Raw genomic sequence first — 27,991 nt, 5'->3', positions numbered from 1 at the left:
CCTGATTTATTTAATGTGTACAGTGAAACGATATTACAAAAAAAAAGAGACATCTTGGGAATCAAAGTTGGCAGTGAAAACATCAATAATTTCAGATATGCAGATGATACTGTGTTAATTGCAAGTACGGAGGAAGAACTACAAAACTTAATTGATATAATTGTTGAAGAAAGTGCAAAAATGGGTCTATCTATCAATTGCAAAAAGACAGAATGTATGGTGATATCCAAAAAGAAGGAGAATCCTATCTGCAGGCTGAGAATAAATAGAGAAGACATAAAACAAGTAAAGAAATTTTGCTACTTAGGAAGCTGGGTGACATCAAATGGCAGGTGCGACTTGGACATCAAAAGAAGAATAGGGATGGCAAAAGACACCTTTACGAGAATGAAGAGTATACTGACCAATACTAAACTAGGCATGACAACCCACCTCAGAGTACTGAAATGTTATGTTTATCCAGTTATGTTATATGGCTCAGAATGTTGGACAATATCTAGTAACATGAGGAAATGAATTGTGATTTTTGAGGAGGATGCAAAGAATATCATAGACGGAATGAATGTCTAACGAGGATGTCATGAACAGAGCAAACACCAAAAGAGAAGTAATCTGTGAGATTATGAAAAGGCAACGTAACTTCATTGGACATGTGATTAGGAAAGAGGAGTTAGAATGCACAGTAATTATGGGAAAGATTGAAGGGAAGAAAGCAAGAGGAAAACAAAGATAAATGATGATGGAGACAGCAGCCAGAGAATTGGAAATGAATACCAATGAATTGATCCACTTGACCCGAAACAGGAGTGTGTGGGCCATGGCAGTCAAAGCTCAAACTGGGCATGGCACCTGATGATGATGATAATGATAATTGAAGCCTGCTTGAAGCAGTTTGGATACTTCAGACTGCCAAAGCAAGAGATTAAAGACATTAAACACTCCAGCTAGTTGAGCAGAACAGGCCTTTACTACTTGGCCAGCTACCCTGTCTGATCTGGATGCTTTTCATGGGTTAGCCCTCCTGAAGTCAGCAGCCCTTACGTTGCTTCAGAGACTGAAATCAAAGGGTCATCTAGGGCTTTGAGATTTTGTGAAAGTACCTTGCTCAAAGCAAGCATAAAAACATCAAGTTCATCTGGGAATGAAATCTTTCTTTTTTTAAAATTCTTTTTATTAATTTTCCAAAATTATAAACAGAATAACAACATTAATACAGAGAGATTGGAATAATCATATTGTTGATAAGCATACACAAAAAAAATTCAAATAATACAAGTATAATAGACTTCCAAACTCTTGATATAATTAATCATAGAGAAAAAAAAAGAAAAAAATACAAAGGAAAACACCAAAAAGAAACAAAAACAAAACTAAATACTAAACCCAAAAAAAAGCAAATGGAACAAAACAAGGCTGGACAATTATCTTAAATCAAACACGTTCAATAATGTCGTCAACTCCGCTCCTCTTTTCATATATTTTAAGTTAATAAGAAGGATTTGGAAAGGTCAAATTACATCATATGAAAATGTTGAATAAATGGTTTCCAAGTCTCTTCAAATTTAACCGAAGGATCAAAAATGTCACCTCTGATTTTTTCTAAATTTAAACATAATATAGTTTGAGAAAACCATTGAAATGTAGTAGGAGGATTGGTCTCCTTCCTGTTCAATAAAATGGATCTTCTGGCCATTAAAGTAACAAATGCAATCATCTGACAGGCTGAAGAGGATAAAAATCTATGTTCTACCATTGGCAAACCAAAAATTGCTGTAATAGGATAGGGTTGTAAATCAAAACACAAAACTGTTATATAACCATATAACAATTACAGCACAGAAACAGGCCATCTCGGCTCTTCTAGTCCATGCCGAACTTTTACCCTATCCTATTCCCACCAATCTGCTCTCAGCCCATAACCCTCCATTCCTTTCCTGTAAAGATAATATCAAAAATATCTTTCCAAATTTTTTCCAAAAGAGGACAGGACCAAAACATATGAGTTAAAGAAGCCACCTCAGGGTGACATCTGTCACAAATAGGGTTTATATGGGAATGAAAATGGGCTAATTTATCTTTAGACATATGGGCCCTATGCACTACTTTAAATTGTATTAGTATATGTTTAGCACATATAGAGGAAGTACTGACTAATTGAAAAATTTTATCCCATTTCTCCATAGGTAGGCAAAGTTGAAGTTCCCTTTCTCATTCATTTTTTATTTTATCAGATATAGCTGGCTGTAATTTCATAATCATATCATAAATAGATGCTATTAATCCCTTCTGAAAGGGATTTAAACCTAAAGGAATGAAATCTTGCTGTCACCTATGTTGATTGGTATCACTTTGTAGGAAGTGATAGCATTTAAACTCAGCTGTCGGGCATCCTTCAGTGATTCAAGTTAAGCTAGGCACAGCTCAAACACCACCTATACATTTGCCAATGACATATTTATCATTGGCAGTATTTTAGATGGAGAAAAGGAAGTGTACAGAGGCAAGATAGGTCAGCTGGTTGAGTGATGTCACAACAACAACCTTGCATTCAACATCAGCAAAAACCAGGGAACTGATTGTGGGCTTCAGGAAGCGAGAATTGAGGGAACACACACTAGTTCTCTTTGAGGGATCAGAAGTGGAAAAGATTAGCAGTTTCAAGTTCTTGAGTGACAACAATTCTGAGGAACTATCCTGGGCATCAACATATTGATATAATTACAAAGAAGGCACAGTGGCTATATTTTATTTGGAATTTGTGGTGAATTGTTCTGTCGCCAAAGACTCTCACAATATTCTATAGATGTTCCATGAAGGGTATTCTAACTATTTGCCTCACTATCTGGTAGGGAGGGGCCACTGCACTGGATCAGAAAAAGCTGCGAAAAGTTGTAAGCTCAGCCAGCTCCATCATGGGCACTAGCCTCCATAGCATCAAGGACACTTTCTAAAAGCAATGCTTCTAAAAGGCCTGAAGTTATATATTCAATGTGTCAGGAACATCCTCCCCTCTGTCATCAGCTTTCTGAATGGACAATGAACCCATGAACACTACCTCTGTATTTGTGTCCCTCTCTTTTTGCTCTAATTACTTAGTTTAAAATTTAGTCCAGAGTTGTCATTTTGCATATGTATCCATTTTGCATATGTGATGGCTTTCTGGAGATCATATCTGGACTTCTCGCCCATGTACTTGGTCATCAGATCTGAACGCCACCAATCTGGTCCTCAGCAGATTGCAGATATCACGGTTCATCTGGGGCTTCTGGCTTGGGAAGACGCTGTAAGATTTTGTGGGGAATACTCATCTATGACTGCTTTTATGAAGTTTGTGACAGTCCATATTCATCCAGACCCTCTGATGAGTGTTTGAACATGGCCCAGTCCATGCTGAAGCAATCCTGTAGCCATTCCACTGCCTCCCACAACCAATTCTTCATTTTCCTTACTTCTGGATCCTTGCTCTTCACCCTCTGCCTGTACGCAGGAGGTAGGATGATGAGAGCCAAATGATCAGAATTCCCAAAGAGCAGTCTCGAGATAAGGTAGGCATTCCTTTTAGTAGTATAGTGGTGGTTGGGTGTGTTGGGACATTTGGTGCTGCAGGTGATAGGTAGATGATAACTGGGTTGAGATTTCTTCAAACAAGTCTGATTGTAATCCCCAACAATGATTTGAAAGGTGTCGGGGTGGGCTGTTTCTTGATTGCTGATGGTAACATTCAGTACCACGAGTACCTGCTTATCATCAATCAGCCTTTGGTGCTCTGTATACAGTGATCAGGATCACAGTTAAGAACTCTCTTGTTATGTAGAACAGTCAGCACTTAAAGCATTATATGTTCCAGGTCAGTGAAGCAAAAGTGCAACAGGACTGCTGAGGCTGAGAATCACATGGAGTTTATCATGAACAGTCTATATGGTGTATCAAGAAGTCATTGGCTCTGATTGCTGAATTTGATGTGTCCTCAGTTAGCCATGTCTCCGCAAAACACAGGATACAGCAATTCCTCATTTCCCTTCAATACTGTAATCTTGCCCGTAGGCCCTCAGTCTTATTCTCTGGCAATTATATATTTGCTGACAAGATACAGGGTAGAGGAAGTTTTATACCCCAACGTTTTAGTTGGGCTTGGAGCCCTCCCATCCTCCCTCTCTTCTTGCCATGGCAATTGACCTTCATTTGCTTGAATGTGTTGCACCTGCATTCTTGAGAGTTAAGTCCACCTAGACCTTTAGAAGGTCATGAAATTGTTAGTTCGTTAAGATGGTTCAAAAGTATGTTACTTAAGGGAAAATTACTTGTTTTGGACCCATATTATAATAAACCAGGGGTTCCCAACCTGGAGTCCACAGACCCCTCGGTTAGTGGTAGAGGTCCATGGCATAATAAAGGTTGGGAACCCAAGCATTAAAACTTTCCTCCACATGAACCTGTGAAATGACTTTTTAACATTGTAATGGTATCTTTCTCTGGCAGCTCATCCCATATACCCACCACGCTCTGTTTGAGAAGTCTGCCCTCAGATCTGTCCTAAATCTTTGCCCTCAAATCTTATATCTTTGCCCCTAGTTTTAGACTCACCTACATTGGAAAAAAAGCTGAGATAATTGTTGATTCTGATGTTTTTAACTTGAGGTTCTTTCAGAGGCACAAAACTTGTTGCTTCACAACCATTTTATTAAGCATTAGTAGAACAAAGAAAGTTGAAACCTACCAGTGATAGAGGTCTAGTAAGTGAAGAGAGGGAAAGACAGGAAAATGGTACTGCTGAGTGGCCAGCTCTTTCTTATACCCATAGGTAAGAAATATTCCATTCAAATTTGCAGGTAAGAGTCAGCCAATCAGATACCCCCTGTTCAAATAAGGCTTTCCAGAATCATACAAATATAACCACCAGGGGACGCACTGAACAATTGCAAATACTTACGATGACCACAAGAAAGTATACTAAAAAGCTGCAAAGGAAATAACAATTAAACAGTCTAATCCAACACCATCCACTCTCATGATTTGATCAGCCTCCTTCGTTTCCAGGGAAAACAGGCCCAATTCCTCCAGTGTCTCTTTAGAACTCAACCCCTCCAAAATCTCTGTGACTCTTTTCTGCACCCTTTCTAGCTTAATTGCAACCTTCCCAATGCATGGCAACTAGAAATGCACACATTGTTTCAAGTGCAGGTTCATCAACATCTTGAATAGCTGTAAAGTGATGTCCCAACTCTTGTACTCAATGCCCTGTTCAGTAAAAGCAAGTGTGCCATATACCTCTTTCATCACTTTGTTATCACTAAACTATGTACATGTATCCCTGCTTAACTCTGTTTGACAAGCTGCTCAAGGCCTCTTCATTCGCTGAATATGATCTGCTCTGGTTTAACTTCTCAAATACATCACTTTGCATTATATATGTGTTAACTTGCATCTGCCCAGTTTCTCAATTGATCTGAGACCCTTCGTCAGGACTAACTGAAAGAAAAGCTAGTAAGAGATTTGAAAGTGGGAGGGGGAGGGGGATATCTGAAATGATAGGAGAAGACAGGATTGTTGTTCTTCCAACCTGAGTGTGGCTTAATATACCTGGGAATATTCCATCTGGGTAGCCTCCAATCTGATGGCACGAATATTTACTTCTCAATCTTCCGCTAATGCCCCACCTCCCCCTCGTACCCCATCCATTATTTATTTATATACACACATTCTTTTTCTCTCTCTCCTTTTTCTCCCTCTGTCCCTCTCACTATACCCCTTGCCCATCCTCGGGGCTTTTTCCCCCCCTCCCCCTTTTCTTTCTCCCTAGGCCTCCTGTCCCATGATCCTCTCATATCCCTTTTGCCAATCAACTCTCCATCCCTCCTCCTCCTGTCGTCTCCTATCATTTCGAATCTCCCCCTCCCCCTCACACTTTCAAATCTCTTACTAGCTCTTCTTTCAGTTAGTCCTGACGAAGGGTCTTGGCCCGAAACGTCGACTGTACCTCTTCCTAGAGATGCTGCCTGGCCTGCTGCATTCACCAGCAACTTTTATGTGTGTTGCTTGAAATTCCAGCATTTGCAGATTTCCTCGTGTTTGCGTTCTCAATTGATCTACATTTTTCCAATGATAACCACACAGCCAGCTTATTAATCTTGCCACCAAAATTCTCATCAGTGTCATGCACTTGACCCTGACACACCTGGAAAACAAAGACAGTAATGTCAGTATGTTCTTTCTGGATTTCATTTTGGCATTCAGCACTATTGTCCCACAGATCTTCTGAACAACTTCTACTCCTCAGCTAGTCAGGATACACAACCACTCCTCCCTCCCTATCATCCTCAACATGGGAGTCTCCCGGAGCTGTCTGCTGGGCCCATTGCTGTACACTCTGCTCACACATGTCTGCACAGCCAAACACCCGAGTAATCAGATCATCAAGCTTGCCAATGGCATGACAATGGTGGAGCTCATCACTAATAATGATGAGACAGCCTACAGAGAGGAGGTGGAAGAGCTCAAGGCCTGGTGCCAGGCAAATAGCCTCTTCCTCACCGTCAACAAGACAAAGGAGATAGTTATTGACTTCAGGAGAACTCGCATCACTCACAATCCTCTTGGCAGCACATCAGTGGAAATTGCCAGCAGTTTCAAACTCCTGGGATGTATGTCCCACGCAACCTCTTCTCGTCCTAGAACACTTTCTCCACAATCACCAATTCCTCTACTTTCTAAGGAGACTTAAGAGAGCTAAATTATGCACACCTATACTCACATCATTTTGCAGACGTACAGTAGAAAGCATCTTAACAAGTTGCATTATTGCAAGGTATGGAAACTGAACTGTGATGGACAGGAAGGATCGACAATGGGTAGTCAAAAAAGCATAATCACCAGCAGCGCCAACCCCCCCACCCCCCCATCAAGGACATGCGTATATACAGAAAGGTGCCAGAAAAGGTCCAGTAACATCATGAAGGATCCCACCCACCTCCTCATGGACTGTTTGTCCCTCTCCCATCAGGGAAGAGGCTATAGGTACATAGCTATAAGTATATAGGTACATCACGACCACCGGATCCAAAAACAGTTACTTTCCCCAAGCAGTAATGGCTGAACAACACCTCCACCCACTAATGCTCCCCTCCACATCCCCCACCACCACTACTTTATCATTTCCTGTCAGTCACCTTGCGTACAGACATTCCTGTGCCTAGCATCATTTATGGTCATACAATCAATCTATGTATATAAGCTAGCATACATATTTATATTTATCTCTTTATTATCGTGTTCCTTATCTTATTGTGGGTTTTTTGTGCTGTATCAGATCCAGAGTAACAATTGTTTTGTTCTCCTTTACACTTGTGTAGTAGAAATGACATTGAACAACCTTGAATCTTGAATCCAAATCATTAATATACTGTATAAAACAAAAAAAGGGGAATCCAGCACAGCTTCCTGTGGTACATCACTGGTCACAGGCCTCTAATCTGCAAAACAACCCTCCACTACCTCCCTCTCACTCCTTTCACCAAGCCAACTTTGTATCCAGTTAATTTGGTCACCCTGGATCTCATGTGACCTCACCCTCTGGACCAATCCACTATGAGGCGTTTTATCAAAACCCTTGCTGAAGTCTATGTTGACAACATCTACCATCCTAACCTCATTTAACTAATTCCAATTCCAATTTCAACTGTTACCTCTTCTAGCACCGTGGAACAATGGCTCTACCAGCTACTGTGCTACCCATAGAACCATAGAACCATGGAAACTACAGCACAGAAACAGGCCTTTTGACCCTTCTTGGCTGTGCCGAACCATTTTCTGCCTAGTCCCACTGACCTGCACACGGACTATATCCCATACACCTCCCATCCTTACTGTTTAATTTAATTACTTACCAGTTTCCCCTCATAATCAAAATTTTCCCTCCTTACTAACTTTTTAGTCTCACATGGCCAGTTCTTGCTGAATTCCCAGTCCTCTGGTTTACCACTAAACCTAAAGACATTGAGTATTTTAACATTGTCCTTGACCACATATGGTTCATCTTTCTGCTGCAGTCCCTCTTTCTGCTACCAGTTCTGAACTAGCTGTTTCATTATCACTATCACCCACTGCTCGTCCACCAACATATCCCTGTGCCTATTCATCCCATCCACGCCATACACCTCGGCCTTCATACCATTGTAATTGCTCTTAGTTAAGTTAAGGATATTGAGCTTGGACAAGATATATACAAACAAGCTGGATCTGGAATTTTACTATGCTGTGAACACTGCTCCCTAGAGCACCCTTAACCATAATACATTTCATTAATCCTATCTCATTACACATAACCACATAACATAAGACTGCTTTCCAAGTAGGTTCTGTTACTCACTGACTCTAAAGAAAATGACTGACATATTCCCCTTTCACCAATTTGATTAGTCAATTCATTTTACATATTAAATAATCAAAGAAAATTGCAGTTAGCTTCTTACATGCCTTTCATGGTTCCCCATTTATGTATTGTCCTATCAAGAATCCTGCTCCCTCTCATGTCTTCTTTCCCACTCAAACCCATTCTACATCATGATGCATTGCATCTGGTACCTTCCTTTGATCACAACATCGCCAGACCTGCTTTCCCTTTTTGCCCATAAAACTCTGAGTATCCTAGCTATTAGATCATCCTCACAAGTCATGACTTGTCTCATCAATTCATCCATCTTTTTACAAATGCCACGTGCAGTTTGTAAGGAGCATCAAGCTTTGACTTTCTATGTATTTTACTTACTTTGGGTTCACCTTCTGCTGCACATCTGTGCTAATATAGTACACTGTGCATTGCCACAGCCAGCCAGTGAACTGGAAACTTTGCTCAGTGAGTCACGCATTTTGCCTTTTCAGATTTTCTGGCTCCCATCCACAAGAAGCTCATCTGCCATCAGAGTTTTCTTGAGAACTTTCTGCACTGAGCATCACAGCCTTGGTGTTGGTCTTCCCCATTTGGCTCACTGTTCATCATCTCTAGCCACATGGCACGTGGAAGCAATGACTGTCTTGTCAATTACAGCATGTGAGTAATACACTGCCCAGCACGTTGTGTGTGTGTGTGTGTGTGTGTGTGCATATTTACATATCTATATGAATAAGTGCATCGAGTCATGGATTCATGGTGTGTGTAAATGAATGCACACGTCTGTGGGTCTACAGTATGTGTGTGCATGTATGCGTTTGTATGTGTAAATGCATGAGACCACATATCTGTGGGTGAATTTATGTGCTTGCATGTGATCCCTCATTACAATTGTTGTTCAGTTGTTAAGTCGAGTCTGACCGTAGGGTCCATAGGGTTTTCATGGTAAAATACAGAAGTAGATTGCCTGGCCTTTCTTCCACACAGATACTGCTGCTGCCCAGATTGGGACACGGCTGGGTTTAAACTCAGGACCATTTAGCTTGAAGTCCAGTGTTGATGCCAATACACCACCAGCCAGCCATTGCATATGTGTGTGCAACTCTCAATGAATTTGGTTGCCACAATACCACCTTTATGGGTGAGTGATGCCTTGCGTGCAGATTGGATCCCATCACAACTGGATTTTCATTTGCCCATCTCTACAGCTTCTCTCCATAAGGGACATCACATTTGGTGGTATTAATAGGTGATGATCCAAGAATTTCTTCCATTCTCACACTTCACTTACAGGAGGCTGCAGATTAGAAGAAGGAAACAAAGTTCTTTATGTGCTCACAGAACCTTGAAGTGCACTGGCCAAAGTGAAGGATAACAACTGTAGCTGTGTGGGAAGCCCTACAGCCAGTTTGCAGGCAGCAAGATCCCATGACTATCAAACAAATGAGCATCTGATCTGTTTTGGCGATGATAACCAAGGCAACAGTTGGAGATATCTCTATCTTATTGGATGAGACACCATCATAGAACCCATATGCAAACCTCTCATGGGATGTGAATTTACACTAGGGTGCAACATTGTCCTTCAGCCCATTTGCCAAGATCTGCAGGCAGGACGATATCCTGGGGCAAGGTGTTATGATGACACCCCGCCTCCTGCTGGCTGGAGGTAACCACCTGAAACCAGAAACCAGAAAGCAAGGCCACTCAGAGGACAAAACATAGCATTCTGCAACACACACAATATTCCAGAGAAGCATAGCAGGTCAGGCAGTGTCCTCGTTAAAGAATGAAAAGTCCACTTTTTGAGCCAAGAGCCTTCATCGGAACTTCATTCTGCAGCTTCAGAAATGAGCTACTTGGTGCCAGACTGAAGTATTCTGAGAGCAGACCACAGACAAATCTTGTGCTTATTATTTACTGGTGTCAATTAAAAGCAGACCAGATGTAATCAATGCAGTTATTTTACTTTATTTTTTATTTAGAGATACAGCATGGTAACAGGCTCTCCAGCCCAACAAGCCTACGCCATCTATTTACATGTGACCAATCAACGCATACGTCTTTGGAATGTGGGAGGAAGCCCAAGTGGTCATGGGGAGAGCATACAAACACACAGCAGTGGAATTGACTGTGGGTCGCCTCCACTGTAAAAGCATCACACTAACTGATACACTAATCTTCAACCCATGAGAGAACTACCAACTGGGATCTGATCAGAATACCCAAAAGAACCTTTCATTCATCTTTTGGAGTGGGTCCATCATCTAGTGTATGTAGCACAGCAGCCAGAGTTAGACCCACCCAGGTCCCACATACCCCAATGGAATAAATGACAGGGTCTTATTTTCCCTCACTCCAGGGAAAATTGCTCCTCCCTGCTTCTTCACAAGTACTGCTGTGATCCTTTTTACATCCACAAGAGGAGATCCTTGGATTAAGATTCTATAATGTCTAACTTTGACATTTATTAAATGGCTTGGATAAGGAAATGGAAGAATGGGTTAGTAAGTTTGTAGATGACATAGAGGTTGGTGGAGTTCGGATAATATGGAAGGTTTTCATAGGTTACAATGGGACGCAGAATGAAGAGCTGGGCGGAGAAATGGCAGATAGAGTTCAATCCAGAAAAATGTGAGGTAATGCAATCATGAAGATTGAATTTGAAGGTAGAATACAAGGTTACTGTCAGGATTCTTAACAGTGTGAAGAAACAGAGAGATCTTGGCATCCAAGTCCATAGATCCTTCAAGATTGCAACAAGAGGAATGTTAATAAGGTGCATGGTGTATTGGTTTTCATTAGTAGGGTGATTGCATTCAAGAGCCACAAGGTTTGTAGAACTCTGGCTAGACTACACTTGGGGTAGTATGTTCATTTCTGGTTGCCTCATCATAGGAAAGATGTGGAAGCTTAAGAGAGGGTGCATTGGCGATTTACCAAGATTCTGCCTGAATAAGAGAGCATGTCTAATGAGGATAGGTTGAGTGAGCCAAGGTTTTTGTCTTTGGAGCGAAGGAGGATGCGAGGTGACTAGGAAAATGTATATAAGTTTCTGAGAGGCATAGACAGAGTGGATAGCCAGAACCCTCAATCCAGGATGGCAGCTGCCAATGCCAGAGGATACTAGCTTGTGAGAGGAGGTAAGTTTAGGGGAGATTTCAGACGTGGGTTTTTTACCCATAGTAGGTGTCTGGAATGCACTACTGGGGTTGATAGAGACTGATCCCATAGGGACATTTAAGAAACTCTTAGTTAGGCACATGGATGTAGGAAAATGGAATGTTATGCACTGTATAGGAGGGAAAGGTTGTTATTGATGATTGAGTAGGTTTACAGAAGTCAACACAACATTGTGGACTGAAGGGTCTGTACTGTGTTTTATTGCTCTATTTTCTATGTTCTATGAAAGTTTATGCAATGTACAATTTGTCACACACTGCAGTATCATTAGATTATATCCAATCAATCTCTGAATAGGGACAAACCCTCAGCCTTGTTTCGATGATGCAAGAGTGTAATGGCAGAGCCTTGGCTTGCTAGAGACACTTGGCAGCATCTGTCGGAAGCTGCTCTGGCTCAGCAAGGGGAGAATGACTCAGTGGAATCATCTGTTGCCATCAGCTCCAAGCCCAACATCCGCCAGCGTTAAAGAAGGATGAAGCCCCTTCAAACGCAGCCGTTCTGCAAACTCAATCATGCGGGCTTCTTCTGAACTTGACACGTATATGGAGGATTAAAACCACAAGGATTTGGTGGGGACACACTTCAATAATGCGATGTGCTTAACAGCCTAAGAGAACTCTGAGATGGATTTCAAACAGTCATTCTAAGCATTTTCAGCAGAGTGAATTCCAGAGCCAGGCACAAGATGATTAAAACAATCGCTACAAGTGGAAAGTTGAAAGGGGAACGAATGAACAGAATCCTCAGCAGAAGTAACAAAGGAGGGAATACTGAAAGACACATTCTTTATTTCTTTTATTTGTGGTTCTGTCTGCAGCACAACTGGTAGAGCTGCTGCACTCAGAAAGCCAGAGATTCAGGTTCAATCCTGATCTCTGGTGTTATCTGAGTGGAGTCTATACATCCTCTCTGTAAAATCATGGATTTCCTCTTTGTGCTCCAGTTTCCTCCCACGTCCTAAACACATGCTGTTTCGTAAGTTCATCAGCCATATTAACTTGTACTGAAATAGTAGACTCTAATGGGAGTTGATATAAGCAAGTGGAAGAAATAAAAATTGGGATAAATGTAGGATTAGTGGAAATGGAGAGCAGCACACTCAGCAGACTGAAGGACTTGTTTCTTAGCTGTGTGTCTCTATGACATCATACCACTCTAACTCAGCAAGCTGGACAAGATCCATAAGGAAATCTGTTCTTCTCTCTCCACAGTTGCTGCTGAATCATAGTTATAGTCATACTTTATTGATCCCGAGGGAAATTGGTTAAGCACCAATTGCTTCTGACACTTCAAGATTTTGTTTCAGATTTCCACCACACACAGTTCAAAAGTACCTTGGAGATGGTACCTTATGAGAATAGGTTAGTGAACTCATCCTTTTCTTCTTGGAGCGACAGAGGATGACAGCTGACCAGATAGAGGTGTATAAGATGATGAGAGGCATTGATCGTGTGGATAGTCAGAGGTTTTTTCCCAGGGCTGAAATGGCTAACACGAGAGGGCACAGTTTTAATGTGTTTGGAAGTAGGTACAGAGGCTATCTCAGGAGTAAGTTTTTTACGCAGAGAGTGGTGAGTGCATGGAATGAGCTGCCGGCAATGGTGGTGGAGGTGGATACGATAGGGTCTTTTAAGAAACTCCTGGACAGGTACGTGGAGCTCAGAAAAATAGAGGACTATGGATAACCCTAGGTAATTTCTAAGGTAAGGACATGTTCGGCACAGCTTTGTGGATGAAGGGCCTGTATTGTGCTGTAAGCTTTCTATGTTTCTATATTTCTATGTTGGGAGCTCAGAGGAATGGAGGAGTCAGAATTTTACTAGGGATGAAGCCAGTGAGGAGGAGGTAAGATGAAACGGAGGAGATGGTGCAAATTAGGCGACTTTAAAAGGGAGAGCATATGGGAATTCAAGGCTGAGTCTAGATCCAAGGTCAGAAAGTATCTATATTAATAGACTGTGGTATAAGAGTGAAATAAGACAATGTGGTCCCACTGATATGGAGAATTGGGAGGATTAATGGAGGGGGAAATTAACAGCACCTGATTATATAACATTCCTATTTCTGCAATCTATATGGCAGAAACTGTGGGGAAGAAAGGAAGGAAATTCAATTGAAGCCAATCAGGAGAATCCAAGCAAGAAATCAGTCTGAGAGAGCACACCCACACAATGGATGTGATGGCCCAAGAACACCAGGTGCCCATCTTTGATCTGCACGGCCAGTGTGATTAACCAGAGGCGAGTGCAGCACTTTGCCCAGGTCCACACGGCAGGTTTGACACCAAGATCCAGGACACAGTTAGAGGGAGAAGGAGTGAGTGAGCTGGATAGAGGACGGTGCTCAACAAAGAGTGATAGGATAGAGAGAGGAGAGTGGAGGAGAAGTGTGAGTTATAGAAGGAAAAGCGAAGGAATAAAGAAGAGGTTGTGTCAAGAGAAGAAAAATGGGAGACAAGGAACTGAGACAGAGAGAGAGGAGTAAAGGGACAAATTTTTCAATAGAAATAGGGAAAATAAGGAGTGAGATTCAAGGTTGAGTACAGGGTTGTGAAGGGTAAAAGAGAAAGAGCAAGTGGAAAGGAGAAATGAGACCAAAGAACAGGAGAAACATTAAGAATAAAGAAGGTTGATGGATGGGGAGGGAACTGAGGGGTAAGAACCATAGAGAGAATGGAAAGGAACATGAAGCTGGAGGAAAGAAGAGAGCAAGACATGGATGAATGAAAGTGATAAAATTGTAGTGTAAGTTAAAGTGAAGAGCAAGAGGAAATACTGTCTTGCAGAAGAGAAAAGGAGACAGGAAATAATTTGTGTCTAAAACAGACATGTAAATATCTAAGAAGACATGCCCAACAAATTATATTACTAAGTTTTTATCAGAGGGACAGATGTTTCGACTACAGTAATTTTATTTCGTAGTTATTATACACGCCTTCAGTCATGTCTTCCTAAGTAAACAATTAACTGTATGCCATGGTTACAAACCTTCAGTTGTTCTAAAACTAACCATACCCATGAGATCGTTATTATCCTACTATTTCTTACTGTGTTTTGGAGTCGATCTTGTTTCCTGTTTCTAAGTATGTCAACAATGGCTAAATTGGTAAATTGGTTTCTTATTGCCGCATGTACTGAGGTACAGTGAAAACATTGTTTTACATGCCATCCATACAAATCACTTCATTATATCAGTGTATTGAGGTTGTACAAAGAAATAACAAATACAATTCTATCATAATAATACAATTTAAATGGTTCAAAATGGTTCAGGTGGTTCAATTTAATACCAAAGAATGTATACAGTATACAACATGAAATTCTTACCCTTCGCAGAGATAGCCAAGAGCCAAGAAAACCCAAAAAATGAATGATAGTAATATCAGAACCCCAAAACCTCCCCTCACCCCTCCCTTGTACAAACAGCAGCAGAAGCATCAGTCCTTCCCCACCCCCTCACCCCACTTGCCACAGCGGAAGCACCACCCTCCCCACCATGCAAGCAGTAGCCAAATCCCCCCAAGAGGCCTTGATCTACAGTCCATCAAAAACTATGTCTATAACCCAGCACTTCAGTATCTCAGACAGGCTCTCTCTCTCACACCAGCAAGGGAGAGAGATCATTCTTGCAACAACAAGAACAGGAGATCAGCAGCTCACTCTTCTGATGTTACCATCTTCCAGATCACTTCTCCACATCCCCTGACTTGGGGACTGAAAGGCTTTCAGCCTCCATCAAGGGTCAGAGAGATATTGCTCAAGTACAGGTATGATAGAATTCACCCTGTAATTTGAGGAGGGGAAGCTAAAGTCAGATGTATCGGTATTACAGTGGAATAAAGGGAATTACAGAGGCATGAGAGAGGAGCTGGCAAAAGTTGATCGGAAAGGGACACTAGCAGGAATGATGGTAGAAAGACAATGGCTGGAGATTCTTGGAACAATTCATCCAAAAAAGAAGTATTCTAAAGGCAGGATGACACATCCGTGGCTGACAGGTGAAGTCAAAGCCAACGTAAAAGCAAAAGATAGGGTAGATAATAGAGCAAAAATTACTGGGAAGTTAGAGGATTGGGAAGGCTTTAAAATCAACAGAAGGCAACTAAAAAAACCATAAGGAGGGAAAAATGAATTATGAAGATAAGCTAGCCAATAACATCAAAGAGGATACCAAAAGTTCTGTCAGATATATAAAGAGCAAAAGAGGGGTGAAAGTAGATTTCAGTCCACTGGAAAATAAAGCTGGAGAGGTAGTAGTAATGGGGGACAAGGAAATGGCAGATGAACTGAGTAAGTATTTTGCATCTTCACTGTGGAAGACACTAGCAATATGCCAAAAGTTCAAGAGTGTCAGGGGGAAGAAGTGAGTGCAGTTGCTATTACTAGGGAGAAGGTGCTTGAAAAGTTGAAAAGTCTGAAGGTAGATAAGTCACCTGGACCAGACTGAGTACACTCCAGAGTTCTGAAAGTGGTAGCTGGAGGTTCTGGAGACATTAGTAATGATCTTTCAAGAATCATTAGAATCTGGCATAGTTCCAGAGGATTTGAAAAATTACTAATGTCACTCCACTCTTAGAGAAGAAGGGAGGCAGAAGAAAGGAAATTATAAGCCAGATAGCCTAACTTCAGTGGTTGGGAAGATGGTGAAATCAATCACTAAGGATGAGGTTTTGAGATAATTGGGGCACATGATAAAATGAACCAAAGTCAGCATGGTTTCTTCAAGGGAAAATCTTGCCTGACAAATCTGTTGGAATTCTTTGAGGAAATAACTCACAGAATAGACAAAGGAGAATTACTTGGATCTCCTGAAGGCTGACAAGGTGCCAGATATGAGGCCACTTAGCAAGATAAGGTCCCTTGATATTACAAGAAAGATACTAGAATGGAGAAAGCATTGGCTGATTGGTAGGAGGCAAAGTGTGGGGATAAAGAAAACCTTTTCTGATTGGTTGCTGGTGACCAGTGGTGTTCCACAGGGGTCAGTGTTAGGACCACTTCTTCTTATATTGTCTGTCAATGATTTGGATGACAGAATTGATGACTTTGAGGCTATGTTTACGGATGATACAAAGATAAGTGGAGGACATGTGATGTTGAGGAAGCAGGGAGGCTTCAGAAGGACAAAGACAGATGTAGGAGTATTGGCAAAGCATTGGCAGATGGAATACAGTGTCAGGAAGTGTAGGGTCATGCACTTATGTAAAAGGAATGAAAACATAGACTATTTTTGAAATAGGGAAAAATTTCAAAAATCTGAAGTGCAAAGGGACTTGGGAGCATTCTTGCAGGATTGATTCATTGGAAAGGAAGGCAGATGCAATGTTAGCATCATTTCAAGAGGACTAGAATATAAAAGCAATAATGTAATGCTGAGGCTGTATAAGGCACTGGTGAGGCCTCAACTGGGGTATTATGAGCAGTTTTGGGCCCCTTATCTAAGAAGGGATGTGTTGACATTGGAGAGGTTTCAAAGAGGAAATGATTCTGGAATTGAACGGCTGATCATATGAGTGTTTGATGGCTCTGGGCCTGTACTAGCCTGAATTTAGAAGAATGAGGGGGCATCTCATTGAAACCTATAAAATATTGAGAGGTTTAGATAGAGTGGATATGGAGAGGATGTTTCCTATAGTAAGGGGATCCTACTATCACAGGGCACACCTTAGAATAGGGACGAAGCAACACTTTCAGTATGCTGGATGAACTTGGCAGGTCGGGCAGCATCAGTCAGAAACGATGAGCCGACATTTCAGGCCGGAACCCTTCGTCAGGCCTGAAGAATGAAAGATGAAATTGACAAGCTCAGCATGGGTGCAGGAAGCAGCACCAATGCAGTCGTCAATGTACCGAAGGAAAAGTTGGGGAGCAGTACTAGAATAGGTCTGGAGTACAGACTGTTCCACATAACCAATGAAGAGGCAGGCGTAGCTGGGTCCCATGTGAGTTCCCATAGCTACACCTTTAATCTGAAGAAAGTGGGAAAAGCCAAAAGAGAAGTTATTAAGTGTGAGAACCAGTTCCACCAACCAGGGGAGGGTAGTGGTGGTGGGGAACTGGTGAGGTCTATTATCCAGGAAGTAGCGGAGGGCTTTGAGGCCTTCTTGATGGGGAATGGAGGTGTATAAGGATTGGACATCCATAGTAACAATGTAGCGGTTGGGACCGGGGAACTGGAAGTTATTGAAGAGGTGGAAGGCATGGGATGTATCCCGGATGTAGGTGGGGAGGGAGTGAACTACAGGTGACAAAATGGAGTCCAGGTAGGCAGATACAAGTTCAGTGGGATAGGAGCAGGCAGAAACTATGGGTCTACCGGGACAGTCAGGCTTGTGTATCTTTGGGAGGAGGTAAAACCGAGCGGTACGGGGTGTGGGAATAATGAGTTTAGCGGCTGAGGATGGAAGGTCTCCTGAGTTGATAAGGGCGGTGATGGTGCGGGAGACAATGGTTTGATGTTTTTTGGTGGAGTCCTGTTCCTGAGTTCGTCAATTTCATCGATTTTACCTCAAACTTCCACCCAGCCCTCAAATTCACTTACTCTATCTCGTACACTTCTCTCCCCTTTCTCGATGTCTCGGTCTCCATCTCTGGAGACAGGCTGTCCACTGACATCTTCTACAAGCCCACTGATTCTCATAACTACCTTGACTATACCTCTTCCCACCCTGCCACATGCAAAAATGCCATTCCCTATTCCCAGATCCTCCGTTTCCGCCGTATCTGCTCCGAGGATGAGGCTTTCCGTTCCAGGACATCTCAAATGTCACCTTTCTTTAAGGATCGTGGTTTCCCTTCTACCATCATCAATGATGCCCTCACCCACATCTCCTCCATTTCCCGCACTTCGGCCCTCACCCCATCCTCCTGCAACCACAACAGGGACAGAGTTCCCCTTGTCCTTATCTACCACCCCACCAGCCTCCGGACCCCACCACTAAGCACATCTTTCCCTCTCCACCCCTCTCTGCTTTCCGCAGGGATCAGTCCCTCCGCGACTCCCTTATCCACACGTCTATCCCCACTGATCTCCCACCCAGCACTTATCCCTGTAAGCGTAAGTGCTACACCTGTCCCTACACCTCATCTCTTGCAACCATTCCGGGCCCCAAACAGTACTTCCAGGTGAGACAACACTTCACTTGTGAGTCTGTTGGGGTCATCTATTGCTCCCGGTGCTCTTGGTGCAGCCTCCTCTACATCGGTGAAACCCGACGCAGATTGGGGGACCGCTTCGTCGAGCACCTCCACTCTGTCCGCCACAACAGACAGGATCTCCCTGTAGCCACCCACTTCAACTCTGCTTCCCATTCCCATTCAGATATGTCCATACATGGCCTCTTCTACTGCCATGATGAGGCTAAACTCAGGTAGGAGGAGTAACACCTCATATACTGTCTAGGTAGTCTCCAGCCCTTTGGTATGAACATAAAATTCTCCAACTTCCGGTAATTCCCTCCCCTTCCCTTCCTCTGTTCCTATTTCACTCTACCCCCTCCTCCAGCTCCCTCATGGTTCCGCCTCCTTCTTCTACTACCCATTGTTTTCAGGGTTATGACATCAATGCTTCCCCTCCCCCAACCCTTTGTCTTTCAAATTACTGGTCTATCAACTGACACTACAAGCATTCTTCAAATCCTTCCCCATCTTTCATTCTTCAGTCCTGACGAAGGGTTCCAGCCCAAAACGTCGACTCATCGTTTCTGACTGATGCTGCCTGACCTGCTGAGTTCATCCAGCGTACTGAAAGTGTTGCTTTGATCTTTTACAGCATCTGCAGATTATTTTGTGTTTAGAATAGGGACGTCTATTTACAACAGAGATGAAGAGGAACTTCTCCCAGAGTATGGTGAATCTGTGGAATCATTGCCACAAGCGGATGTGAAGACCAGGTGATTGAGTGTATTTAAGCAGGTTGATAGATTCTTGATTAGGCAGGGCATGAAGCGTTACATGGAGAAGGCAGGAGAATGGGGTCAGGAGGAATAATAAATCGCCCATGATGGAATGGCAGAGCAGACTTGATGGGCTGAATGGCCTAATTCTGCGACAATGTCTTATGGTCTAATAACAATAGCAGAATGCAGAAGAAAGTGTTACAGTTGCAGAAAAAGTGCAGTGCAAGTACCAATCCATGGTGAGGTAGATTGTTAGGTCAAAAGTCCGTTTATCATACAAGGAGACAATTCACTAGTCTTCTAATAGTGGGTTGCAAGCTGTCCTTGGGCCTGGTCGTGTCTGCTTTCAGAATCCTTTAACTTCCACCCAATGGAAGGAGGAATTTCTTCTTCAGAGGAGATGTAGCACAAAAGAGTCCGGAAGTCTATCTTTGGATGGATTGCTACAAACTCTTGACTTCAAAACAGAAAATATTCATGAAATAATAGCAAGAGATTCGTTCACAAGTCACCTGCAAGTTGTCCTTGTCAATAGAAATTAACTCAAAACAATTTTCTCTGTGGCCTCACCCTTCCCAATCACCATAACTTCCTCCAGCTCCACAAGCCTGCAAATCTTTATATGCATCCAGGTGTGGTCTTAGTGCATCCCCTACTTACTTTCCCCTTTCTGGAGTTTACAGCAGACCATAAGACTATAAGATATAGGAGCAGAATTGGGCCATTTGGCCCATTGCCTCTGCTCCACCATTTCATCATGGCTGACCCATTTTTTCTCTCAGCCCCAATCTCCTGCCTTCCCCCTGTATCACTTCATGCCCTGGCCAATCAAGAATCTATCAACCTTTGCCTTAAATATAAATAAAGACTTGGCCTCCACAGCTGCCTGAGGCAATGACTTCCACATATTTGATGCTCTCTGGCTAAAGAAATTCCTCCTCATCTCTGTTCTAAAAGGATGCCCCTCTATTTTGAGGCTGTGTCCTCTGGTCGTAGACACTCCTACCATAGGAAACATCCTCTCCACATCCACAGCCTTTCACGAGGTTTCAATTAGGTCACCCCTTGTTTTTTAAATTCTAATGAATACAGACCCAGAGCCATCAAACATTCTTCATATGACAAGCTGTTTAATCCTGAAATCATTTTTGTGAACCTCCTTTGAACACTCTCCAGTTTCACCATATCCTTTCTAAGATAAGGGGTCTAAAGCTGCACACAATACCCCAAGTGAGGCCTCACTGATGTTTTTTTAAAGTTTCAACATTACATCCTTGCTTTTATACTCTAGTCCCCTTGAAATGAATGCTAACATCATATTTGTCTTTCTCACCACAGACTCAACCTGTAAATTAACGTTTAGAGGATCCTGTATAATGACTTCTAAGTCCTTCTGAGCCTCAGTTTTTTGTATTTCCTCTCCATTTAGAAAATAGTCAACCCTGTCATTTCTTCTACCAAAATGCATGACCATACACGTCCTGACTCTGTATTCCATCTGACATTCCTTTGTCCATTCTCCTAATCTGTCTAAATCCTTTTGTAGTCTCCTTATCTCCTCAAAACTACCTGCCCCTCCACCTATCTTCATATCACCTGCAAACCTTGCAACAAAACCATCAATTCCATCATCCAAATCATTGACATTTAAAGTAAAAAAAAATCAATCCCCACACAGACCCCCGTGGAACACCACTAGTCACTGACAGCCGGTCAAAAAAGGCTCCCTTTATTCCCCTTCTTTTCCCCCTGGCAATCAGCACTGCTTTATCAATGCTAGAATCTTTCCTGTAATACCATGGGATTGAAATTTGTTAAGCAGCCTCATTTGTGGCACCTTATCAAAGGCCTTCTGGAAATCCAAGTACACAAGATCAACTGATTCTCCTTTATAATATTTGCTATTTCTTCAAAGAATTCCAACTGATTTGTCAGGCAAGATTTTGCCTTGAGGGAAACCATGCGGACTGCAGCTTATTTCATCATGTGCCTTCAAGTACCCCAAAACCACATCCTAAACAATTGACTCCAACATCTTCCCAACAACTGAGGTCAGACTAACTGGCCTATAATTTCCTTTCTTCTGCCACTCTCCCAGACCGGTCCCTACTGTGGAACTGAATTGGAACCTCTGGACCCAAAACCCCTTTCTCTGGTGGGCTTGTCATAAGTTGCCAAATTGACAACCTCTAGACCTCTGCCCCACATCTGACCTAGCACTTCAATCCCACCCTGTTACCCACACCCATTCTATACTGTCTTTCATCAAAACCACTGTCAGTTTTGTTTAATAACACTCTTGGAAATTGTCCTTAGATTGTACATCACAATTAATACACTACTGGTTCCTTCAGATTGTTATAGCCGGGGGTGGTAATGGGGATAAGCTCCCATCACCTATTAAGTGCTCCCAATGGTGTGCCCCTCAAATAGCCTCTGACAACCAAGTCCAGCTCCTGGCCTTCACGTGTGGCTTAGCTACTAAGCTCAGCGGAACCATTTCTACTGACAGGTGAACGGGCAAAGGCAGGTTACTGACGCCTTAAAACCTGTCAGTTAGGCAGATGGGACTCATCAGCCATGGCTGACAGTTCAGCTAGGAGAAGGAGAACCTCTGCTGCCTTGTAGCTATGCCCACTCATGGGGAAGGCTTTGAGGATAAACCACAACTGGAGTCCCTGAGTCAGTCCTACATTGAGTTCAGTGCTGACTGGCAGCTTCAGCGATGCCACTGGTGTCAAACTGTATCAGTCTCTGCCATTTCTTTGGGTTCATCAGATGAGTGGAGAGGCCGAGCTTGTTACAAGGGCAACTGCTTGCTCTCCATATTGTACTGTGCTGTCTTGCATATCTAGGCAGCTAGGACGCAATATGCATGGCTGATCCGGATCAATGGAGGCCTACTACATAGATATTATTATTCTCACTAAATATTCCCAGGTGCCTGACACAGCAAGACACTTTAGAACAGGATATGTAATGTCTTTGATGTGGATACTTATTGGTACTTTTCCATTCACAATTAGAAGCTGCTGCTGTGGGGTGGGCACTTTCCTGTGCTGATAGCTCAAAGAGTAAGTGGATCAAAACCGTAATTCACACACTTGTGCTGCTCAGCAGATTTTGACAGACTGGTGAGTCACATAGTCAGGATCTGAGTGAAGCCTTAACATACTGCTTCAAGCTGTCTGATTATAATGGAATGTGTCATCAGCACAACCCGGCCATTCTAGGATCCACAACTCTTAACAAGTTGCTTTTCACTCTTCTTTTCAGAATGTTTAATTTGAAGTGAAACATTTCTTGCGCTTCTTCCTTTTTAGCATCAATAAATAGTCCCTTTCAGCATTTTAAAAATTTCTTTTCCCCCCAGAACAAAATCAACCCTCATTCAGTGGCACAGACAAGCGGTCTTAGTGAAGCTGCTAAATAGAATGTCTTTCTTTCCCTTAGACTCTGCTTATTTTTCTAGCCACTCTCAGTGCTAACAGGAAGCTGAGTGTTCCTTTGTGCTACATGTCAGTTTACACTGAGTAGGATTCAAACAACCTGAATATTGATGCCTTTTGGTTCAAGCCTTACAGTTAGCCTGTTCATTCAAAGTTACGCTCAGGGAATCTCTCGGACCAGGGTTTGATGAGATGTGGACATCTTGTATTAGAAACATGCCCATGAGAGAGGGAAACTAGCCTGGCACCAGCTAATTAATTACAGCTGCCTCGGTAGGTGAGAGACAAGGCCCACAGTGTAGATTTTCAAGAAAGCCCCAGCTTTACATAGCACTTTTACCAACCACAGGACTAGAGCTGATAGCTCACTCTTGAAACCTAATCATAGCTGCAGTGCAGAAAGCACACCAGTGAATTTGTACATGATATAATCCAGGATAATGATCACATCACCAACTTTTTTAAAATTTGTTTTTCAGTATGTTGGCGCCAGCATTTATTGCCTCTCCACTATGCCTTCTAAGAAAATCTAGAGTCTTCTTGAAGCCCTGCAATCCTTCTGGTGAGGGTAAACGCAAGAGATTCTGAAGATGCTGGAAATGAATTGGTGAAAGCTCCCACAGTGCTGTTGGCATTGAGGTTCTAAGGTTTAAACCTAGCAATAATAAAGAGCAGGCAAAATAAACTCCAGACATCATGGTGTGACATTTGATGTTGACATCCACTTGTGATATCCTGGTGATAGAAATGGTAGGTGTGGGAGATACTGTAGGAGCAGATGAGCAGGTATTCTCATTGTATTTTGCAGATACAGTACTACACATGCATCCTCTGTGCACCAGTGTCGAAGGGAATGTATGTTTAGAGTGGTGGATGAAGTGTTTTGTGCTCTGTAGATGATATTAAACATCTTGAGTTTTGATGGTGCTGCTCTCATCCAAACATGGGGAGTGTATTCCATCTCCTGACTTGTGCCTTGGTGATGGTAGGAAGACCTTAGGCTGTCAGGAATTCAGTGAGTCTCTCACTGCTGAATATCCAGTCCCTGATCTGCTCTTGCAGCCATGGCAAGAGCACAATTTTACGGCATGAGTCTCTAAACAGTATTAGCCCTATGATCTTGATGGTGTTGGAAATGACATTGAATGTTAGGAGTAGGTGGTAAGAGATTGTCCATGGTTCACACCTCTGTGGTGCAGAGGTTACTTACCAGCCCGTGGAATGAAAATGGTGGTAGAGCCTGCAGCAATGAGCATATTTTTGGCAAAACCTGGACAAATGTGGAAAACTGCAAGATTGTGCAAGGAAGTCTGAAGGCAGATTATTACCTCAATGGAGAATGATTACAAATGTGCGGAGTATAGTGGAATAGAGGGATCTTGGGCATAAGTCACAAGAAGTTAGCCATCAGGTGATTAGGAAGGCAAATGGCACATTGGCCTTAATTGCGAGTGAGCTGGAGTTTAGAAGTAGAGGCATTGGCATAACTGTGCAAGGTACTGGTGAGGTTGTACTTAAGTGCCCTGTAGGGCTTTGGTCCTCTTAGTAAAGAAAGGGCCTACAGTATGCTGTCAGACAATCAGCATCCATGGAGAATAGGGTGGAAGACCTTTTGCAGAGGTGCTTGAGAATTGCTCAAATGAACCTTTACTGTATATCATACCTTCATACACTAGTACTCTAGGCATAAAGCTTTAAATAAATTGCCAACATGAAGATCATCTCCTTGCCCTTTTAAATAGCAATGTTTCAGACTGCAATTCTATATTTTAAGGCTAAACCACATTAGTGTAAAACACAGCAAAAAGAAATCAAATGAGTGATTGTACTTACCTGCATGTAAAGTGTCAAATCTTCAGAAAATGTCGTCATATGCCTTTGCATGAATAAACTTGAAATACCTTTCTACTTCGCACTTTAAAGAATTTTATGAAGTTGCTTAAATTTTGCTGGTAGTATGAGAATTCCAAAGGCATGATTACTAGATAAATGATTGTTTACTGTGGTAACATTGCAGACAGTTCAAAAGTTCAGTATTGGAACTTACAGGCCAGTCAGAGTAGATGTTGAGATTTTCCATCTGTGGGAGACCCTCAAATGAAGATACATTAACAAGATAAGGGGATAGTTACTTAAAACTGAGATGTGGAATTTCATACTTTCGTCAGGAGTGTTGTGGAGGTCAGATCATTGGAGGAATGTAAGAGGACGCAGAAATATTTTTGAAAGATCAGGAAATGGAGAGTAATAGGAAACTGTTACCGTAGAAGAGTTGAGGCCGATGGCAGAATAACTGTTATTCCCAATACCAGATTATTCCGCATCCCATTCCCATTCTGACATGTCTGTCCACGGCCTCCTCTACTGTGGAGATGAAGCCACACTCAGGTTGGAGGAACAACACCTTATATTCCGTCTGGGTAGCCTCCAACCTGATGGCATGAACATCGACTGCTCTAACTTCCGCTAAGGCCCCACCTCCCCCTCGTACCCCATCTGTTATTCATTTTTATGCACACATTCTTTCTCTCACTCTCCTTTTTCTCCCTCTGTCCCTCTGAATATACCTCTTGCCCATCCTCTGGGTCACCCCCCCCCTTGTCTTTCTTCCCGGACCTCCTGTCCCATGATCCTCTCGTATCCCCTTTTGCCTATCACCTGTCCAGCTCTCGGCTCTATCCCTCCCCCTCCTGTCTTCTCCTATCATTTTGCATCTCCCCCTCCCCCTCCAGCTTTCAAATCCCTTACTCACTCTTCCTTCAGTTAGTCCTGATGAAGGGTCTCGGCCTGAAACGTCGACTGCACCTCTTCCTATAGATGCTGCTTGGCCTGCTGCGTTCACCAGCAACTTTTATGTATGTTACCAGATTATTAACAGTTTGAAATCCACAGCTGCCATGGTTTGAATCTGGTCTCTGGATTAGTCACCCTGGTCTCTTGCCTATTGGTTCAGTAACTTCATCTCTGTACCACCACCACCCTACACTACTGGTACAAATATTGGTGAGGACATTAAAAGAAAATCCCCTCTCTTCATCGCTCTAACACCCTCAGATCTCTTCCCTCTCTCTGACAGTGCAGATGCATCCTGGTTTAAATTCACAGCTGAAAAATGGCACCTGACAGATATGAAGGGGCAAATGGGATAGGATTAAAAGCTGATCTGTAATTCAAAGGCAGATTATACTGAAGCTCCCTGCTGCACCCGGTGACCCTGTGATCTCTGTCGTGGAGGCCAATGTTAGGCTGTCTTTAAAGAGGGTGAACCCTCGCAAGGTGAAGATCCCGATTGAGTACCTGGTAAGGCTCTGAAAACTTGTGCCAACCAACTGCCGGGAGTGTTCAAGGACATTTTCAACCTCTCAGTGCTATGGGTAGAAGTTCCCACTTGCATCAAAAAGGCAACAGTTATACCAGTGCAAGAAGAATAACGTGAGCTGTCTTAATGTCTATCGCCCAGTAGCACTCACATATACAATGATGATATGCTTTGAGAGGTTGGTCATGACTAGACTGAACTCCTGCCTCAGCAAGGACCTGCACCCACTGCAATTTTTCTATCGCCACAGTAGATCCATGGCAATGCAATCTCAATGGCTTTTCAGATGGCGTTAGACCACCTAGACAATACAAACACCTACGTCAGGATGCTGTTCATCAACTATGGCTCAGCATTTAGCACCATCATTCCCACAATCCTGATTGAGAAGTTACAGAACCTGGGCCTCTGTACCTCCCTCTGCAATTGGATCCTCGACGTCCTAACCGGAAGACCACAATCTGTGTGGATTGGTGATAATATCACCCCCTCGCTGACAATCAACACTGGTGCACCTCAGGGGTGTGTGCTTAGCCCACTGCTCTACTCTCTCTACACCCATTACTGTGTGGCTAGGCATAGCTCAAATACCATCTATAAATTTGCTGATGACACAACCATTGTTGGTAGAATCTCAGATGGTGACAAGAGGGCGAACAGGAGTGAGATACACCAACTAATGGAGTGGTGTCGCATCAACAACCTTGCACTCCACATCAGTAAGACGAAAGAGCTGATTGTGGACTTCAGGAAGGGTAAGATGAAGAAACACATATCAATCCTCATAGAGGGATCAGAAGTGGAGAGAGTGAACAGTTTCAAGTTACTGGGTGTCAAGATCTCTGAGAATCTAACCTGGTTGCAACATATTGATGCAGTTATAAAGAAGGCAAGACAACAACTATACTTCATTAGGAGTTTGAAGAGATTTGGTATGACAACAAATACACTCAAAAACTTCTATAAGTATGCTGTGGAGAGCATTCTGACAGGCTGCAGCACTGTCTGGTATGGGAGGGCTACTGCACAGGTCCGCAAGAAGCTGCAGAGGGTTGTAAATCTAGTCAGCGCCATCTTGGGTACTAGCCTACAAACTACCCAGGACATCTTCAAGGCGTGGTATCTCAGAAAGGCAGTATCCATTATTAAGAACCTCCAGTACCCAGGGCATGCCCTTTTCTCACTTTTACCATCAGGTAGGAGGTACAGAAGCCTGAAGGCACACACTCAGCGATTCAGTAACAGCTTCTTCCTCTCCGCCATCTGATTCCTAAATGGACATTGAACCCGTGAATATTACCTCACTTTCTTAATATATATCATTTCTGTTTTTCCATGATTTTTAATCTATTCAATATGTGTATACTGTATTTGATTGATTGATTGATTGTTTTTCTTCTTCTTCTATATTATGTATTGCATTGAACTGCTGCTGCTAAGTTAACAAATTTCATGACATGTGCCGGTGATAATAAACCTGATTCTGATTCTGAAAATAATGCCCACACTCGTAAAAATTCACTCCCACTTTCATCTGCCATGTGACCCTGGTAGATTGATGAGAGTGAAATCCAACAGGTTTCCATTCATTTCGTTGTTCCGGCCACCTTCTGTCGACCCAGATTTGCAGATAGGTCCTTGAAGATCAGCCAGCTCTGCCGCGGTTGGAGGAACTAAATCACTTATAGTGAAGATCCCCCCCGTAAACTACTGTGCGTTTAAAGCCCACTGTTCCTTCCAAGTAGTGGTCAATA

This window comes from Mobula hypostoma, chromosome 18 (assembly GCF_963921235.1).
Source record: "Mobula hypostoma chromosome 18, sMobHyp1.1, whole genome shotgun sequence".
NCBI classification, from domain to species: Eukaryota; Metazoa; Chordata; class Chondrichthyes; order Myliobatiformes; family Myliobatidae; genus Mobula; species Mobula hypostoma.
Note: the sequence above shows the minus strand (reverse complement) of the source record.